Genomic DNA, 5,832 nt, shown 5'->3' with positions numbered 1-5,832 from the left:
TTTGAACTGGTTCATGTGTCTGCTTTACTTTACTTTTATGGAGCGATCGTGGCTCAAGAGTTGGGAGTTCGCCTTTTAATCGGAAGGTTGCCGGTTCGAGCCCCGGCTTGGATAGTCTCGGTCGTTGTGTCCTTGGGCAAGACACTTCACCCGTTGCCTACTGGTGGTGGTCAGAGGGCCCGGTGGCGCCAGTGTCCAGCAGTCTCGCCTCTGTCAGTGCGCCCCAGGGTGGCTGTGCTTGCCATCACCTGTGTGTGAATGTGTGTGTGAATGGATAAGTAAAGCGCTTTGGGGTCCTTAGGGACTAGTAAAGCGCTATATAAATACAGGCCATTTACTTTTATGGACTGCACACTAATTATTACACAGACGACATTTCTGGCACTTTTGCCAAAGTTGAGAAGGAAATTGAACAAAACAAACAGGAAGCGGGAGGCTGAAGAGACCATCCAATGAAGACAGAAGGAACAAAATAAAACACATGAACATGATCAAGCTTCAGAGGGCTGAATTCAAAGAAACCCTGAAAAAGTGATGCAGGAGGTCAGTTTTTCTGAAATGTCATTGCAGCAACAGAAAATGGTCCTGAGTAGTTTGGACAGCCCCGATGTGCTGGAAGCATGCATTTGTGAGAACATCGGGGCGTACTCCTACTGTGTGGGGATCAGTCAGTGGCAGTGATTGCTTCATCCTCTAGAATCTACCTGCATACTCTCAGCACGTGACTTGGCCAGAGAGGAGGAACCCAGCACTCACTGCACCAGCGTGGGGTCTGGATTTCATCCTGACACCTAATGGTAGTCAGGGTGCCGTTGCCTGTAGAGGTCTGTACGTTAGCTGAACGATGTTACAGCCAGCGTAATGTTCTCCACGGCTTCTCCAGACCCTTTCATGTCTGTCACGTGTGCTCAGGGTGAACCTGCTCTCATCTGTGAAAAGCTCAGGGCAACAGCTGATGTTCTACCGGCCTCACGGTGCCGGGCAGTGAGCACGGAGACCACTAGAGGGTGTCGAGCCCTCAGGCCACGAATTTTCTTTCTGATGGTTTGGTCAGAGACATATACACAACAGTGGCCTGCTGGAGGTCATTTTGTAGCTCTGGCACAAAGGAGCAGATACCAGTCCTGATGATGGGTTAATGGCCTTCTATGGTCGCCGTGCAGCTCTCCTGAAGTCACTGACTTTAAGACTGTGCTGAGAGACACAGCGAACCTTCTGGCTGTTGGACTACCTGTGCAACCGACCATCAATATCCCAGGAGTTTCACTGATGTGATTCTATAATCCAATTTGTTGCTTTCATTTTTTGCGCAGTATATAATGCGAAAACTAAACTTCAAAGTAAAACAGGAAGTTACTGTAGGACAAATAACAGGGCAAAGTTTAGTCCTGCTGGAGCCACTGAGGTTTACACCGACGTGCAGGCTGATTTCACAAGACCTTAAAAAGTAAAAGCTGCTTTTGATTTTAGACTTTAGCTTCTGAATTTTATCATGAATTCAATATTTTATGACATCTCTGCACCTACTGGAGACATACGAGAACCAGTCATTTAAAGAAGTATTCAAACAGGAAGTATCATTTTCTACAGGACTACAAAAAAATAAAACACCTGCCTAATGTTTGTGCGGGACCTGCTTGTGCCTGTGCATGGAGGTGAAACCACAGGGATGTGCGGTGCTGGCTGAGACTGGGAAATGACGGCAGATCCTGAGGGTTCAAAGTTTGCACTTCTGCTCCTCGAGTGACTGATCGGTGTATGTGTGATGCTGCTGTGAGAACTGGACTCACTGAAATGGACCTCTTTGTGCTGTTAGTGCATTTTTAACATTTCTGATAAATCATGTGACTTCCTGTGTCCTGCAGACCAACTCTGACCTCTGGCTCCAGTGTAAGGCTTCTGTCTTTTATATACAGTCTCATGCTGAGGTAAGCTCAGAGACACTTTGTAATCATTCCGAGTGGTGAAGCGCAGATAACAGTGAATACAACACATGCCAGAGTAGACAGAGAAATAGCAGTGCATGTGCAAGTGTGTCCACTAGGTGTCACTGAGCTGTATGCTGTAAGCCTCCTCACACACGTAGGTGCCTCCCTTTAGGCACTTTGTCCTGACTTACAGTTGGAAGAAGCCTCCATTCTTCATGCAGTGGTTTCATCGGGTGGAGGCTCTCCAAACGAACTCTTGTGAGGTGCTCGCTGGTCATTAGGTCATGATTTCCTGAGCATCAGTCCTTTAGCACCGTGAAGAGTTACATAAGATGTGTGATTAATCTGAGTGGACGCTCGATGCAGAGAGCACGTCCCCCATTGGCTCACTCAGACTGCAGTAATGAATCTAAGTTGGACTGCTCTCTGGGGGGGGGGCTGACTGCATAACTGTGGGGAAGGATAAAGCAGCTCCATACAAATCTGTATCACATAAAAACTCATTGCCTAATAGTGTGTTGACCTTGTTTCACCAGCTCAGCTATGAGCCATCAGGGAGTGTCTGTGTTCCCGTGCATGCTGAGGATGTTCAAGTTCTAGCAGACTTTAATCTGTTTGTAGGGCTGGCGAGTTTCTCGGTTTCTTTTTATGCCACGTTTCATGGCCATAAACCTGCCGCTGCCACGTGGGACAGTCACCAGTGTAATAGACAGTGACCATTCAGAGTGTATGCTGCTCCACACTCAGCTTTAAACGCACACCACCATCCAAGTAGTTGTAGTGTGGCCCCCTGGGCTCAGAAATGAAGGGTAAATGCCAAAAGTGCAGTTCCCCTATTGGCCACTGGGGGCTCCAAAAATGCCTCAGTCTCCATCGGTCCCCATAGACTCTCATGTTAAAATGTACAAGTTTAGAGCAGAAATAAACATGTTTAGCTCCTGCTATAAGTAATGGTTTTGATTTCTACGGATAATTTCCTTTCATGATAACTGTGGAGAGGCATGACTTTATTCATAATGCATTCCTTTGGATGCTAGTAAGATCTAAAGTTCCATCCAAAAAGCTTCTGCCTCAGATTGGGTGTTGCTGTCTCAGAGGAGCGGCGTGTAACGCAGCCCAAAGACAGAGCTTAATACATACAACCAAGTATAAAATGAATGCAGGTACCTTTGGAAAAAATAAACTTCAAGACTGAAAATAATAAAATCGGTTTAACATTATTTTAAAATAAAGACCAATAAGGGAAACGTCTTCACATAGATGTGGGAGTGAAAATAATAATAATATTAATAATCTCAGCAGCCCCTCTGCATACATCAGAAGCTGCACAGAAATGGAAACATACAGCAGTTTAAACGTACATTCATGAGGATAAAGGGAAGCTCGTTTAGTCTGATACGTAAAGGCGCCAGGAGTTAATGGAGCTGCTGGTGTCTAAACACTGTCCTCACCTCATTATGGAGCAGCTGCTCTTCTCCAGCTGTTACAGGCAGCTCAGCTAGAGGAACTCTGGCTTCACATCGAGTTTATCTAAGCTTCCCTAAACCTCCGTTATTCATTTCTGGGGATAAATCAGACACCCGGCGAGTCTCTGAGGTCTTTTAAAGCATCTAATCTGTGTTATTATTAGCTAGCAAGACACAAAACAATAAAAATAGATTCACTGCTTTTGAAAAACTCGAGCTCCGTGTTTCACTCTGTAAATACAGATGGAAGTAAATCAGATGAAGTGCAGGGTTTGATTGGAGGTCTGTCAACAAATCCCCAAAAGGGACTTTTTATTTCCCCATTTATCTGCCAACTACTCCCAACATGAGCTCTAAAACTGAATACAGTGTCGTCTTCTGTATTATTTTTGTGCTTCTTTCTCCAGTGACTCATCGATCCATTTAAACCCAAAGCTGTTCAAAGGTTGATGTGGCTGAAGTTCACTTCAGGTCAGCCCCTCAGCTCAGCCAAAGACCAGCTCAGCAAGTGCGGGTAATGGACCTTTTGGAGCGAGCAGCCTCCGTTACAGATGCTTCGCTCGTGTGGACTGTTTGTTTCTCCTGATCAAAAAAAGACCTGAAATCTCCTCCAGATGAAGTTGTTAGTTTGTCAATGAAAATAAGAGGATGTGATGCAACACGATGTGGAGATCCGGCCTGACCTTTGATTCAAGTGTGTGTGTGGTAGATCTCTCAGCTCAGCATGACCCTACCTCCCCAAGGTACAACAGAATTCAGCGTCCTACTGCCGCCATCTTTGATGCTCACCAGTTAATGCTTATTTCTTGCTTGTGGTTCAGCAGACTTTTTCTTAGTTGGGCGGTGTTACTGCCTGGAGTGCTTTCCCAGTAAAACCACAGCAGTTCTTGGTGCATAAATGCTCCACCTCTGGTTTTAGTACTTGCTTTTTTTTCAGACTTCATCTATGTTAAAGAACACCACATGCTGTACATGCCACTTTGATCGTGAGTGGGCCAGATGAGTGGAGCTCTTCTCTCTGTCAGTGTAAAGATGTTTAACTGCTGAGATATTTTATTATAAGATTAAAAAAAAGGGACCCGATTGGAGTCTTTGCCAGCCCAATTCTGGCCCCCCGGACCTTATGTTTGACACTCCCAGCTTAAAGAGAAAGTAAAGAGATAAATTATTTTTCTTTTAAGGCAACAAAGGACGTTTGTCTGTCCGCCTGTCGGTCCTCCCATGTTCTTCTAATCTCACCTTAAGCTCAGTCTTCTGGTCAGGCTGACCTGATCAGAGCTCGTCTCACAGTCTTAATCTGACACACGAGGAAGCTTTTTTCTCCTTGTTGCACAACCTGCCGTCCTCCCCACGCTGGATTAGATTCAGTCTATGCTGATGTTTTGTTAGAGCTGGACTGCAGCCACCTCTCATCTGTTTAATGAAGACAAACTTAACAAAACAAATGGGAGTGAAGGATGGGCTGGCCCTGGATTTATATTTCAGTGGTCCCCTGCTAATAGAATTTAGGGGAAAGGACCTCGTGTTCCTTTACTGAAAGAGAGAGCGAGACAGAAACCAACCGGTGCTGCCAGCTGATGATTTAAGAAAAAACTGTGACACCACCAAGAAGAGGAAAGTCCCACTTCACTTTAAGACCCGTGAATCCATGTATCTCCACCTCAGAGATGATTTAGTGTGTAAACAGAGGCGGTGATGAGGGAGTGAGCAGCTGGCGTGCAGGTGGGTGTGGAGGTAAGGTGATGCAGATGGCGAGAACAGCGCAGTAACTACAGCCTCTGAAATGACCGCACAGTCATAAGCTCTCCAAATAATGACCACACTGTTGTTTTGTTCCGACTCCATGGAATGACCAGGCGGCTCCAGAATTCCAAATCCAGTGGTTGTGATGGTGGCTGCCGTCAGCACATATATACAAAATGACCAGAGGACATTTAATAACCGATCCATGCCGATTTATTCAAACTGAAATCCCGACGAGCATCATTTCTGGCTGTTTTGTCAAACTCTTGTCCTGATTTGACCAGCACGGTGAGGAAACTGCAGCTTCTTCTCTGGTTTTCTTGATTTCAGAGTTGTGATGTCTTTTTGTGGCCAATCACCTGCAGTCAGTGTGAGTAAGTGAGTAAACCTCAAAGACGATGCAGCCGGGAAGCAAAATGCTGCAGAGCGGCTCCAATGTGAAGACTTCAATCGGACTGTTTGGGCAGATGGGAGGAAGAGGAGGAGGTCTGCATCATCTTACGGACAAACACACATATACAAACACAGCCACACATATACACAGCACACTCTGTGCAGGCGCGACAGCTGCACGTTAACCTGCGCCAGCTCGGACTTTGTTGTTCTCTCTCTTGTCTTTTTCACACTCTCTCGCTCTCTCTCTGAAACTCGAACATGCACATGCATAAATCAAATCGTTATTGCTGACTGACTCA

The sequence above is a fragment of the Mchenga conophoros genome, linkage group LG8, assembly GCF_057382185.1.
Source record: "Mchenga conophoros isolate Kocher_MC1m ecotype Shallow Benthic linkage group LG8, M_conophoros_male_GT1.1, whole genome shotgun sequence".
NCBI lineage: Eukaryota > Metazoa > Chordata > Actinopteri > Cichliformes > Cichlidae > Mchenga > Mchenga conophoros.
This window is presented reverse-complemented; position numbering follows the sequence as displayed.